Here is a 14,884-nt window from a genome sequence, read left to right as displayed (position 1 = left end):
GTGCAAAAGCAAAGAAAAACTTTGTTTTCTTATGTTATAACCTACCTGATGTTTAATCAGAAATAGAATTGGAACAGCAGGTAACAGTGCCAAAAACATGAGCTAATGGTCTTACAAGGTCAAAAATTGCTTTAAAAAAATCCATAGTATTGTGTTTTGGCACACTCGGAAACAATTACCTCCTTCAAAAGTGCTGAAAATATCTGAGCTACAGATTTCCTGATTTTTTTCTGTTGGGGTGATAAATAGTACAAATACTAGGTTTGAAAACAGAAGACTTCCTAAATCTTAAAGACATCTTAAAGGTGCTAGATAAGTATTTTTAAGGCTCAGCAAATAGAGTGTGTATCTCATTGCAAACATCAGCTGCAAACTCCACTCCTTCACCTTTGCTCTCCATGCATCCTTAATTCATGCTATTTGTTTGGGGTTTTTTTGACTGGAAGGCAGCTAGAAAACTTTTTTCAAGCCCTGAAATAAGTGATTTTGATTAAATTCAGCTTTAACTATAAAGTAAGTGAACCTCTATGTAAACATGTAACATTAGATTACATTATTTACTTTGAATTTTCATTAAGCAGCTGTCTTAGAAATGTTCATGTTGTGCTAATGTGAATAATATAATTATTGCTAAATCATTTAATTAGATTATTTATTTTTAAAAAGTCCTTAGCTACAGTTTGCTCTTAATCACTGTTTCAAATATATATAAATTGTACTAATGTCTTAAAGGGATCGGGTTTATGTATCTGCCTAAGGGAACAAAAGTTTTGTCTAGATTATATTGTTATTAGCTTTCTTCAGATAATTACCATATTGAATCAAAAATATGGTTCTGGCCAAAACCATGGAGAGATGAGACTCAATAAACTATAGCAATTTGACATGTGTAATGTATATAGAACCAAGGATGAGATAAAACTTATTTTTTATATTTCCCTTGTGCACATGTAGCATTTTATTTAATGGAATCTGAAAAAATGTTATCCATAACTATTAAGAAAGAATATTATGTGACTTCTAATTAAATTCCTTAAATATGTTGTGATGCAGTGTGAGCAGAAGTCGTTTAACTTCGAGCAACTAACAATTAAAAGGCAACCAAGTATTCATTTCAAACCTACATGGTTCATAGCAATTACTCTCTCTAGTAGCAGGGTTTGGCTGATTCATTTCTATTATTTATTAGTGGCATAAACTCACCATGGGCTATCTCCTGTTACATATTCTGGCCAGGACATCCAGACGGAAGAAGTCAAATTGAGTCACAAGAAGCCTTCAGGAGGGTGAATATTACAAACATCTTTTTTGTTCTCTCATTCTTGGAACAGTGTCTACAGCACACTTCCAGATGTCGCCAGCAGCTCATTGGGAGAGCAAGGGGGAGAAGGCAGCTTACTCATTTTAAGATGTCTCAGCTGAAAGAGTTATACAACTTCTTAATAATAATCATCATTATCAATAACATCATTTTTATCCAGGCAGATAGTTCAACCTATTGTATAATCAGAAGCTCTTTTTTTCAATGAAACCATATGAACAGAGAGAGTATTGCAGATATATCTGAATTTAAAAAAGCCAACCACTTTAGTATTTTTTTCACTGTAAAAAACAAATGATGCTGTCACTTCATCTAAAATTTGCTTTGAACTTTGGAATTGTTCAAACTTTTAATTAGAAAGAAACTTAATGGATTGTGCAATTTTGGGTCATGTTTTAAAGCCAAAAGGACTGATTTGAAATGCGTCTACTAAGCTGAATCCTCCAGTTCTGTTCAGCTCTGTTGAAACTGTATTTTAATAAGTGTCCAACAGTCTTGGAATTAGTAGTTCCAGATTAATGTAAATTCATTGCACACTTCATTTGGGCTTAAATGTGGCTTTGGAGCTGTAACAGAACTGGTGCTGAAATACAAAATACAGAGGCTATCTAGATGCAGAGTAGTATTATACTAATAAAATCCTTTCAATCAAAAAATCCCCAGCCTTACATGTGGTCTCCCAAAATGTATATTAGCTGTTCTTGGGGAACATCTTTTTGGTTTTTTGAACAAAAGGATGTTAAACATTTATTTCTGGAGTCTCATTTAGACTGTCAGAGGAAAAGGAAGGATGCTGATGCCTAGTGAGGTGGTTTATTTAAAATCAGAGAAGTATACCTAGTGCTTAAGACTGGAGTTAACACAAAAGAATTCTGATAGCATTGTTTACCAACTTCTCAGAAAATTCGTTTGGGTGTACTAAATATTTTAAATTATTTTTCAAAGCTGTGATGTTGCAAGGATTCTTTTTTTTTCACAATAGCTGTTATTAATGTATCTGAAGAGTGTACTTAGGAAACTATTTATCTGATTAGGGGAACATTTTTTTCTAATCTTACAGGGGAACTTTCAGTCTCCATGGTGAGCATTAATAGTTTGGTGATGCATATACTTTAAGGGACTTCTACACGCTGTTCACATTAATAGTTAAGAACTTAGACAAATATTTATCATTCATTTAAATTAATATGATATATGATTAGGCAAATCACTGTATTTATAGTCATTATGAACTGATGTTTATATCAAAGGTTGTTATGTAGGGACTAAGATCTCCAACATTTTATGGTACTGCATTTTCAGCTGTTTTACAACACTTCTATTTAGAAAACACTAGAAATAATGAAAATGTACAGACTAACCATTCCTTAATCTTTGTCAACGTGCAGCCATTTTCAATTTTGTTACCTGCTTTGAGAGAGAAAAGCAGTAGTAAGCCACAGCTTCTAAAATGTTGATTTAGAAAGATACATCTGATTCATAAGACACACCAAAGTCTCACAACTTTGGCCTTTTTATATTAAACCGAAGAGGTCCACTGTCAGGGAGTATTACTAAAACATGTACACAAGGGTTCCACATTAATTCTCTTAAGTTTTTTTACAGGGAAGCCTTTTTACTTTTATTTACATGTGTATTTAAGCATTGAATACTGATTAGCAATTTGTCGTTTAAATTTCCTGATTTGTGCCAATGAATTAAAAAATTATGTATGCAGAAATCATTGATCAAGTGCATATTTATCATGTCTACCTTCATCCTGTTCAGTGTTTTTTCCTTTCTGATAGCATAAAAATAGAGGTCTGCAGTCTTTGTGTTGCCAAAAATCTAATTTATAATTCTACAAATTCAAGAGAAAATGTACAAAACCCAAATAATAAAGTAGTTGTGCAGTCTCCTTATTATAGCCTTGCATTAGCCATTTTCAGAGATAGGATAAAAAGTAGGCTTCAGTGTCCCCAAAAAGAAAATGAGAATTGTTCCATTATTTTCATGACCTTAAATAGTCACACAGGCTGTGTCTACACTGTCAAACCTAAACTCAAAGAGTAAAAAAATAAAAATAGTATAACTGACATCAGTATAATAATAAAGGGAAAATTGCTGATTTCCCATTAAATTGGAGTTTGTGAGTCATATGAAATTAAACTTTCTTTATATTTTATTATGTAGTCCTCATTAGTTTCTCCATTACTTAAAAGTCCTTTCTTCCAGTTGTGAGTCTTTTGTTGATGTTCAGAACAAGCTGGCTCAGATTCACTTGCTGCTCTTGGAATCTGTTCTTGAACAATTCTTAGTTAACACTGCTGCCCATAGAGATACACATCCTACATGTTATTTCAAATATGTGGATTGATTTGCTATGCTTACATAGCTTTGGTGACTATCATTATGGGCAAGAGAGGGGAGCAAAGGAAAGTCATGATGATAACTCTAGACTTCTTTTTCGTTGTTGAGTCTGAGTTGCAGTTTGTCTTTCAGCCTGGGTAAAGAGCGACATGTGAAATCATTGCACTCCCTTACCAGAGTTAAGATAAATGTCATCTCTCTGTGTCTCTAGATGTGACATAAAACCAGATTTAGCCCCCTTTACTTTTGTGAAATTATTTCCTATATTGTCAAATACGAGGTGATGTGCGTATTTAACTGAAAGTGTGAAATTCTGTTACCAATCATAAGGAATGCTGACTTATTTCAGTTAATATTTTAGAACAGCTATCTTTTGTAACAAGTATTCTTTCAACTTGCTTTTTCTAGAAAGGGATTTTTTGGTTGGTTGGTTTTGCTTTCTTAGGGTTTCTGTTTGTTTATTATAATTTCATCAGGGTTCTTTTATGCATGACAGGAACTATAATTGTACTATTCTTGATGCTATGAATACCTGGCACATACCTGCTTTCATCTCTCTCTTTAATCTTCCAAGCAGCTTCCCTAGCAAACTTCATCCAAAGGGTACACAGAGGAATTGCCATGGCTATGTTAAGTTCTTAAAGGGGAACACAGAGAGCACCTTACTGCCTTTTCTGTATCTTTCTTTATTCCTTCACGAAAAAAAGAATCCTTTTTCTTTTAAGATTTTGAATATGGGCTTCCCAGTTTGCTTTGCCTGAAATGCTAAGTTGGGATGATACTGAGCTTTTATGGCCTTGTTAGATTCCCAGGAGTCCAACATATTCTTAAATTTCCATTTATACATTTATGTCCAGCCTAACTTGGTGTTCAGTCTACTTCCAAGTGTCAAGAGTCCAGTTTAGTGTAAAGCCTGTCAGTGAAAACGATGTATTTCTGCATTCATTTATGTACAGAGGCTAAGGTTGAATCAATAACTCTATTATGTACTCCAAAGGGAAATACTAGTTTGCTGAAGTTACTAGTGTATTCTTTAGCAAAAACTTTCCAGTGGCAACAACAACTGCATGTGGGTTTTTTCTGTTATTTATTGAGTTGGGATGTGTGTAAGTTTGTTTAGGATGGTGTTGATCTTTCAGATACCTTAACACTGACAGGTCTCACACTAACCTTGCCCTTTGCTGGTGCTGCAGGGTGGGTGACTGAGCTGTCTGAGACGCTACTGTAAGAGTTGTCTCCCAAAAGTTGAGCTTTGAATCTGCCTGGAAGTATGTATTAACTCAAATATTGGATTCATCCCTAATGCTATGCTAGAATATTTTAGCATAAACAGATATGATTATTATATATAATACAGTTTCAGATACAAAGATGCTGCTGAATACACTGTAAAAATTATATTATAAGTTATTAGTGGTGGCAGAAAGACCACCAGGTGTAGCCAGCTATTTGAGTCTTGGTTTCCTTGTGTAAGGTTATTACTCTTTGTTCTACAGACATTTATCATGTATTTGATTAAATTAAAAAAAAAATTCCAAGACTGAGAGGGCTTGCATAGCTGTGGTGTTACAAAACAGCTACAGTGAGTCCATGAAGCAGTTTGTCTATAAAAGCTTCTGTGTTTTCTCTCAAGCAGAAAGAGGACTAGGTGGTATATTTGTATCATGAATGTGGGAAGCTGCAGGATATTGCAGATGCTAAAAGCTTATACGGGTTCAAGCAGAAACAGGCGTGTTCACGGTAGATAAATAAGTCAAGATCTATTCAGTGCAAAATCTGTTAAGAAGTACTTGAGTTAGAAGTTCTTTGAGACTGGGATAAAATTCTATATAAATATTTCTGTGTGACTTTTCTATTCTTGTATTCTTGCCTGGGCACCTGCTTTTTTGTAATTTTTCACAATATTGTACTAAGTAGACCATATGTCTCTCCTAGTAGAGCTCTCCTTTTGGTTTGTATTTGCAAATTTTTGGCTTATGCAACTTTATAAACATGTTTTTAGTCTAAATTTGGTTCCATTTCTCCTTGACCTGGAAGCTGTATTCACTGGCGGGGGGGACGGTACGGTGCGAGGGCGAGGGGGACAGCGTAGAGATTAGCTGTGACAAATGCAAAAGATATGACCATGGATGACTGAGAACAGGGTCTTATTCCGATGTTATGCAGTTTAAACTGTAGAGGGAAATACTGTCTCTCTCACTGTTAATAGGGACATCCCTTTCATTTGTTGTTCAGGATTTACAGACAAGGACTTGGTGGGGAAGAAGCCTGCTTGTGTCCTTAGTTATATTGAATGTTCATTTTTGTTAACAAAGAACTAGTAACTCTACAGGAAATAATGAGCTAAGATGACAGGAAGGTAAATAGTTTGACAGCTTGTCTTAAAGACTCCTGTAGTAATTTTAGCAAGCAATCTCTTGTAGGATTAAAGATGCAATCATAAAATATTAGAGCTACTGACATAGCATATTTGTCAGTTCCTTACTTAAAGGCAAGAGTAGCCTGTTTGTGATAGGGCAGATTGCTGTTTTATTGTTAAATACATGTTTCTTCTGGTTTGTCACGTAGATAATTTTTGCATGTATAGTGTAAAATTTATCCATGTCAAACTTTGCATGTTTTTGGAATTGCTTCAACAATAATAAAATTAAGGCATTTTTATTGCACTTATTTGTAATTAAAGAATGCCACCTGATTTTGTTCCTTTCCCCAGTAATTCTTTTAGTTCAGATTAAGTAAGCAAAAACTTGTGCTAGTCTCACAACCTGACTTGATTTCAGTTGATTTAAAATCAAGATCAGTATCTGTCTGTAACTATTAATTTTCCAGAAAACTTCCAGCAAACTGTTAAATCTCTTAGCTGCACACTGCTGTGGTGTAGTGTTGAGCAGTAATATATGGGTTATAACTATTCCATCTCTGAAGTAATATCACAGCTAAGTACCATTTCCATTTTGCTTATGCAGCTTTTTTGGGAGGGACTATCCTGTACAGAAGCAAGTAATTAAAAAAAAAGTAAATCTTATAAATCCATGTGAAACTTTGAAGAACATATGAAACAGTGAAAATGGCTGGATGTCTTAGGAAAAATTATAATTTTGAAGTTCTGTGGACTTAAAAGTTTATGAATCTTTGAGAGTATATTACTTTTCTTTCTGAAAATCAATTTGCTTCTTTATTCAAGAGTGGAGAAAAAGCACAATTGTCTATGGTGGATTAAGTAGTTTATATATTCAATGAACATCAGTACCTTACTGCCTTGTTTCCTACTGCCTTTAAACAGGAGGAAAAACAAACCGTGTAAAACATTTATTGTAAGGAGATTATAAAACTCTCAATAGATTACATATACCTTTGTGGATGTGTATGGCATAATCACACGAAGAGAAGCACTGCAAAAAGCGTGTCTAATTGTAGATACTCTTTTCAGAGAAGTTTAGGGATACAATTAAAAAGTAAAAGAAACTGTTACTTTCTGTGTTATGTTTTAGTCTTTTTATTGCCAAGTTAGGTTCTTATAAGGAGATTCTGGCATCCTGTTAGAAAGACAGAGTTCTGAGTATTGGTCTAAATTGAGTTTGGATATTCACTCACAAAAGTTTTTTAGCAGAGGAGATAAAAACCAGACAAAACTTATAAGTACAACTAAAACAACAGAAATATTAGGCCAGCATAGGTTGCTTTTGATAATCATGAGATGTCTTGGACGAAATTCTCAGCTGCTTTAAACAGGGACTGCAGTTTGAACTCGGTGGAAAAGCAATAACTTATGCTAGCTCTGAATTTTTAAGCAATTTAATATGACTTTGATAACACTGAAGGATAGGGTTAATTGTAGGATATCTTTGCATTGCAAATTGTTTGTAACTTCAGTGTCTTCCTTTGTTTTTCCATTTTTTTTTCTTTTTTTATTGGGGGTGGGTAGTATTTATGTCCTTTTGACCTCCTCACTTTGATAGTACTGATTCATTCTCCGTACACTGGTGGTTGCAACACAGAATTTCTGAGTCTAAATGCACATTGCTAAGGTTTTTTTTCAGTAGTACATAACTTGATCTTACCTCTGTTTACAACAAGGAGCTTTACATTTTCTCAAACACTTTAATATGCTGTGCACTCCCAGAGAGAACAGAGAAAAAGGTTGTCCCTAAATAGTAATCTTTAGTCTCAGTTTACTAATGGTTGTATCTTATGTCACACAAATCATATTCATGTTTAATCTTAGTGAAGTGGGAATAAAAGCTCATGTAATGTTACTACAGTTCTTACATACTGTATAAATTTAAAAGTCACGTGTATGAACTCCTGCATGCAGTCTTTCTCACAAATGCTTCTAGAACATTAGCCGTTACCTCAAATGTTTTGTCAGCTCCTTGTGAGATCTGCTTTTACATGGCTGCCTTTTCTTTCTTAGTTTTCTTTACACTATTCTTTCACTCTCAGGAATCACGTTTGCAACATTCATCCACTGATTTACTTTGGCTTCTTCAACTTCTATGCTGTATTGCTCAAGTATACCCAGAGTGCAACCAGCGTTTTATTTTGTCCTCCCATCTTAAAACTGAGTGATCTTGCCTCATTGCCTACTCTTAGTAACTACCACCTGGCAAGTTGTCAGCATGAAGCAGTCCTTGGTTACTTCATGTTTGCTTTTCTTCTCTCTGATGGCTGTTTGTCAGTTCCTGCACAGGTACTTTATTTCATTCCTGTCCTCTCTGGAGTGTGGGGTTTTCAGTTCCACATGTCCTGTTTGATGAGCTTCTAATTGTGTTTCTTTGGCAGATACTGTTGTCACTCAAGTGGCGTCATTTACCCTGTGTGCAATATGCCAATCTTACGCACAGAGCAGAGGTATTTATTTATTCCATGTCTACGCAGAGTGGGGTGCTAGGTGGTAATTACAAAGCTAGCACACTGAACAAAAAAAAGGTCAATATATTTATACACTCCAGACTACACGAATACACATTTACTATAGTGACCATTGGCTATCATTTTGTCCCTCATCTCGATGTAACACCTCACACCTCATGTGTGATGTAACAGCACACCTCATCTCAATGTAAAGTGACAGTGTCTTTTAATTAATTTTAATGTGCAGACTCAAAGGGTGAGGGGGGGTACATCTTCTTGGTCTTAAATTGAGTCGGTGGTTGTAGTCTCCCCACCGCCATCTTTATCTTTTCCCAGTTACGCTGATTTGCACTGACTTCACACTTCTCAATCATCCATCTTCTGCAGTCTTCTGGGGTAGGATGTTCCCCTCTTATTGGTCTTATAGCTCCTCTTCAAAGGTATAGTTGTTAGTAAGGCATGCATTTTTAGGCAAACCTGGAGTAAGTCACTCCCTTATCTCCTGGTTTCTTCTTTTCAACTGCAGCAGTCTTAAATCAGTAACTGACCCTGTCATTGTTCTATTTACAAGTTCAGAATGAGCAGAATGGAAGATTTCCTAGCGATATCAATACTATTCCTAGCATTTACCAGAAATTTAACATTATCTAACAAAATTAAGCACAATTTTCAGATGTAATTACAGATCTATCATTTTCCTTTTGGGTTAATTTTATTCTTATTCTTTAGTTTTCTGTGTCTAATCCAAACCTGCAAGCTCTTGAAGCAGAGAGAAATGTGTTATTTCGCTTGTCAGTAAAACATCTCAAGCTTCTATGGCATACTCTAAAGATCTGGATTTTGCTAGTATGAGGAAAGTACCCCTGATTACTCCCTACTATCTTTTCAATTATATATTTCTACATTCTTTTAAAATGCAAGTTATTAGTTTAGATATCTTGAGAAAACCTTTTGAAATAGAGATTTTAAAAATAATTTTAAACCACTATTGAGTTAGTGCATTGACAAGCAAGACCTCAACAGCTGTAGTATTCATTTGCTTTAGCAAAGATTTGTGATCTTCCAGTAGTCATATAACACTGATTTTTTCCTTGAAGCTGTTATTGTAGTTAGGTAGTCAAAAAGGAGGCAGCTTACAAGGTGAGTTAGCACCTCTGAGTTAAGTAATTTAAAAGCACTGGTGAATGGGAATGCTTGGCTGTTTCCTCATTGGATTGTTCATAATTAACATTTTTTTCCCAAATCTACTGAAAGGCTTGAGTGTCTACATAAAAATTTAAAGGAACAACAAAAAGCAGAATAATTGTGAATCATAACTCTAATTCTACTTTTGTTGGGGTTTTTTTGTTTGTTTGTTTTTTGTTTTTTGTTTTTTGTTTTTTTAATTTGGTATATTGCTGTTAGCTAGTGTTGGTTTTTAAACATACCCCTGCTGTTTAGACTTTAGGTAGAGATGAGATTTAATTCATGTCAGTTGATTGCTGGTTCTAAATGATGATTATAAATTCTTGTATACATGTTCTACAGAAGCTGTTCATCTCTCTAGTTTGAGCAATACTGGAAAGAATGGCTTGAGTGTCTACATAAAAAATTAAAAGAACAAGAAAATACAAAATAATTTTCAATCAGCAAAGTGGGGATGAAGGATAAACATAATATCTACATTAAATTTGCTTTATCCAAACAATTGATTTTTTTCTGCTCATTGTGTGGTAAAGATACCCAGTTCTTGTAAAAAAAAAATTAAAAAAACCACATCCAAAAGCTCCACACATATTTCTAAGGATAAAGTGATGCTATAAGCATAGATTTGACTTGTTAAACCATTTGGATTTCAGGATAAAATATTTTGGGTCTGTACATGTGTTAACAGACTTTGATTAATTTCTTGGGGTCAGCTAGAGAAATCCAACTCCATCACCGCTGGGCACCTAATACTGATGTCTAGTAACAATTCCGAAAGGGCATAGGAATGAGCTGATGACCTGGTTCATTCACACCAGATCCTACAGAGCTTGAAGCCTCAGCATATTGCTGGTGAGGGAGAAGTGGGCATCTCTGCAGAGCTCAAATCCATGGCTAAGGAGCTCCTCAGGCAATAAAAGGACGTCTCCCCCATGCTTGTGCATGTGAATCAAGTCCTGTTTTATTCCAGAACTGAAAAATGGTCTAATTCTGCACAACTAAAGTAGCTTTTTTGTTTCTAAATATTCTCTTTCTTACTTCCATAGGAAGTGCGTTGTTTAAATGGAGGCTATTTCTTTCAACCCATTTTTTTTCCTTTTTTTTTTTTTTTTTAAACTACATCACTTTCACTGTGTTAGTCACCAGTTCTGTTACTTTTTCATCTTATTTGCATTTTTACTTCTGGGACAGAAAAAACAAAAGAAAATAACATTAAACAATCACAACTTGTGGTGGGAATGAATCTGGACAGATAAACTGTGCTGTTATGTCAGAGCCATTTTGTGCTGTTTTTATGTTTCACAAATGGGTAGGTGACAAAAAAAATTTCTATGTGTACTACATTTGCCCAGAGGGCAAGAGATAAACTCTGTAGTCATTTAAATTCAAGGACAGTTCATAACAGACTTGCCTGTTACTCCTGAGAAAATTTTTTCACTGTCAGAAGGACAGTTTGTATGGATGCAAATTTTCTCACCAACATCTCCCATTTTATGACACCACGTGGTGCATAATTGCATCTATATCCTCACAACACCAGTGGAATGTCACCATTAACTCTCAAAATAATAAACACCAGGATTTGTTTCTTTAGAATTACATTGCATGGAGCACATTTATTTTGTACAATGTGGAACAGAGACAATCTTTGTTGCACATGAGGCCTAAAGCAAAGTAGTCATCATTTGTGACTGTTTCTGCAGAAAAAAAATTACACTAAATGATTTAGAATTTTGTGTATGTCTTAAAATAACATTAAAAGGCATTTTTGTTATTTTATTCTTTATTGGGAATTTGATATTGGAAATTGTGAGTGATTTTTATTATGGTGAGGAAGATTTAATATATTATTTGGATTATGACCATGAGATTTATTCATAACTAATTATGGAATAACCACGTCAGTGGTCCATGTCTGTCTTTTTCCTGACATGTCCTATGTTCATTCTAAGGTCCTGTATGATTATAGGTACCCTTTGAGGGGACTATCATGGTAGAAAATAGAGGAAACCAATTTTTGTTCTTGGTATTTTAATATAGCTCCTATTAAGCAATGTGAAGCAACTAGATATTATCACATAGTATTATCTAATACTATAATAGGCCAATGTACTGTCACATGTACAAGTTATCCAGTGCTCCTGGTTGAGCATCCTTATGGATATGTTTTTCCTTTCTCTCTTGAATGCAGCTGTTTAATGGCTCTGTTTTGTTTCTTTGCTTGACAAGGAGTTTCTTTGATTTATGTTACATCAATCAATTCTGTAGCTTTATAGTTTATTAAAAGATTACATTTTGAATTCCAGGAAAGGGTTCAATAGTATATTTAGCCATATGTGGGCAGAACCTAATATTTACAAAAATCCATACTAAATTTTCAGAGGGGTGCTTGAATTTCAGGTTTAGTGCCCAGAACATGACTGTCTTTTCCTTGTTCCTTTAGATTCAGTGTTTCATTTTGGGAAGTTGTCTCTGCCTTGGTTTGCATATGTAAAGTAAGGGGATAATGTAAGTTCTTTGTCCTGTAAACTTTCATACTATGAGTTTTGCATTGTCTTAGTAGAGGTATGGTTTATCTGCTTTTATTCTGAAATTTCCAAGACTAATCTAATCATATGCTGTACCCTGGAGGAGATGTTTGGGATCTGACAGTTACCAGAGTTCAACTGTAACTTTCAACTTTTAGGAAAATATTTTAAATCCTGATTTTTTGGGGGAATTAATGTCTGTCTTTTAAGGGTATAATTTTTATTCTTAATTGGAGAAAAATCAAAATGCTAAAATAGAAACTTAAATGCAGCGTGGTATAGGGCTTTGAATAGTGAATAAATGAGTAGTTGTTTTTGTCTTGGAGAGAAAAAGTATTGTAAATTTTTTCAAAGATTTTTGAAAGCTCTCTTTCTGAATCATGGTTATCTGCATGTTTGCTGTTTTTAGGAGAAGGAAGGTGCTGAACAGAATTGTTGCATATGAATTTTTATGAATTTTATATTACACAACTCTTAGTTACAGTATGAGTGGAAACTAAAGTGTTCTTTCATTCTATGGTGGTTTTGCTTTCATTATTTACTGTTTACCACTGGGCACATAAGTGAGTTATTGGTTTGACCCCATAAAGAGTTGCTGCCTTCAGTAATGACTTAAAATATTTTTGCCGTTAACATATGGCTTATACTCCTGAAAAACTTACTTTAAAATCAGTAGTATTATGACCAAATTATTGAAAGCAGGAAGTAGGAATGAAAGTCTCAAAGGGTAAGAAGGATTGATGCAGTGGCACAACTGGAGGCGTCTATTTTCATTTCAGATATACTCGGGTGCCCCCTCCAGCTCTCCCTCCAGAATATCACAGATCTCCCATAAGGACCCCAATCTTTTTATTCATGCACCAAAGCTGGCTAATAACATTTCAGCTACTGATTACTTGATGTATATCCTGTGAGGATGTAAAGGATAAAGATCAGTTTTTAAATGTGTGCTTACTTCCTGTGGTGTGTGTTGTAGTTACCTGTACGTTATAACTACAATTGTTCAATTAGGTACTGAATGAAATGCAGTTTTAAGGGCTTTTAATTGTTGTATGACAAATTTTTGCTGCCTAGTAAAGGCACCATCAGTTGCATGTCCTATAAAACATTGAGTAGGAAAAGGAGTCTGTAAGACTAGAAGAGATGTAACATTGTAGAAACTACAAACAGAAATATAGGAGGTAGAGGAAATCTTGGAACAAAGTGCATGAGTTAATAAATGCTTGTAACTTTGGAAACCAAACTATTTTTCCTCTCTTCTTGCAGCAAATGCTATTTCAGGATTGCTTCAGGGGATCTCAGATCTTAAGGGAAATATTCATAAAAGGAGATAATGCAATCTAATTCAAGAGGGCAGTTGCTTCTCAGTACCTTATTTATGTTAAAAGATTGTCAGGAAACCATGTACAAAACCTATGATTGTAGCTGTATGATATCACCAATGCAGAGATTTATATGTAAACCTAGACTGTGTGAAAGGTCAGACATAAAGGAGACTCTGCAGAAGATTTGGATTCGGAAGCTGTCACGTGGAAGCTAAAGTTAAATAATTCAGTCTCCTCCTGCACTGGAAGGCAAAGCATAATATTGAAGGATTACAGTTCACTTACAATGATATTGCTAAGTAAACCATAGGGGGAAGGAAATGGAATTTCATTCCAAAGTGTTTTGAAACAAAGGAATTAACTCAACAGTCAGAATCCAATATAACTGTTAAGCAGGTATTCTTTATTGGCAGCGCTGGGGTCACCCTGGGGATTCTCCACCATAAGGGCTCCCTCGAACTAGCAAGGGACATCATTTACATACACACAAATCATACATATTCATTAGATTTCCTGGAAAGGGGTGTCTTATGATAATGAGTTCCCAGAATTCATTTACATAGTCTGAGCATGCGTAGTAAAAATAGAGTGAGGCTCTTCAGTGGTTGAGGGAAGAAGTAAGTGGTCTTCTTCACGGTGTTCGCTAGTTGACCTTCTTTCCAGAGCATGTGTTGTGAAGTAAAGTCCAGGTGTCTTCTTCCTAAATGGACAAGATCATCCTCCCTAGATTGTATCTCTGTGTCCTTTTGTTCAAGTTCCCCTCATCTTAGTTTGCCCAAATGCCGGTTGAAGGCTTTGAGTCTGCTATCACTGAGTTATACAGGGAGTGTTTTACTTTTGTCTAGGGAGACAAAGAGGCCTAGGGAAAACAGCTGAGGAGTAATTGGGAAACAAACACAAGCAAAACTGTCATGCATCACAATTTAGTCTTAATCAGAAATTCATTGGTTGGAGCCCTTTCAGTTTCAAGTTATATTTCTTTTGTATTCAGGTGATGAGCTAGTGTCACGACCCGGACTGGGAGCCCAAGGAGTCTAAAGGTTCTGTGATCCCCTTGGGTTAAATTAAGATGAAACAACACCAAACAACCAGTTAAAATCTTTTACTTGTGGTAGAAACAACTTAAACCTGGAAAAGGATGATAAGCAATGTGGTCTCTTAGAAATCTATAAGAAAGAAAAGAAAGGAAAGAAAAGAAAAAGGAGAGATAGAGTCAAAGAAATCTGGTCACCACCCCTGGATCCAGCGTTGTCTCAGGTCTGGTAATCTTGGGTGGTGGGTGCACACACAGCGAAGTTTTCTGTCGTCTTTTTTAAGTTGCT

The 14,884-nt window shown here is 35.1% G+C and overlaps 1 protein-coding gene across 1 annotated transcript in view; it reads left to right on the top strand.

Annotated features, from left to right (window-relative positions):
- Nucleotides 1-14,884, top strand: part of PRR16 (proline rich 16) — a 160,424-nt gene that overhangs the window by 91,718 nt on the left and 53,822 nt on the right.

The sequence above is a fragment of the Strix aluco genome, chromosome Z (assembly GCF_031877795.1).
Source record: "Strix aluco isolate bStrAlu1 chromosome Z, bStrAlu1.hap1, whole genome shotgun sequence".
NCBI lineage: Eukaryota > Metazoa > Chordata > Aves > Strigiformes > Strigidae > Strix > Strix aluco.
The sequence above is the reverse complement of the archived record's forward strand: the minus strand, read 5'-3'. Positions and strand labels throughout refer to the sequence as shown.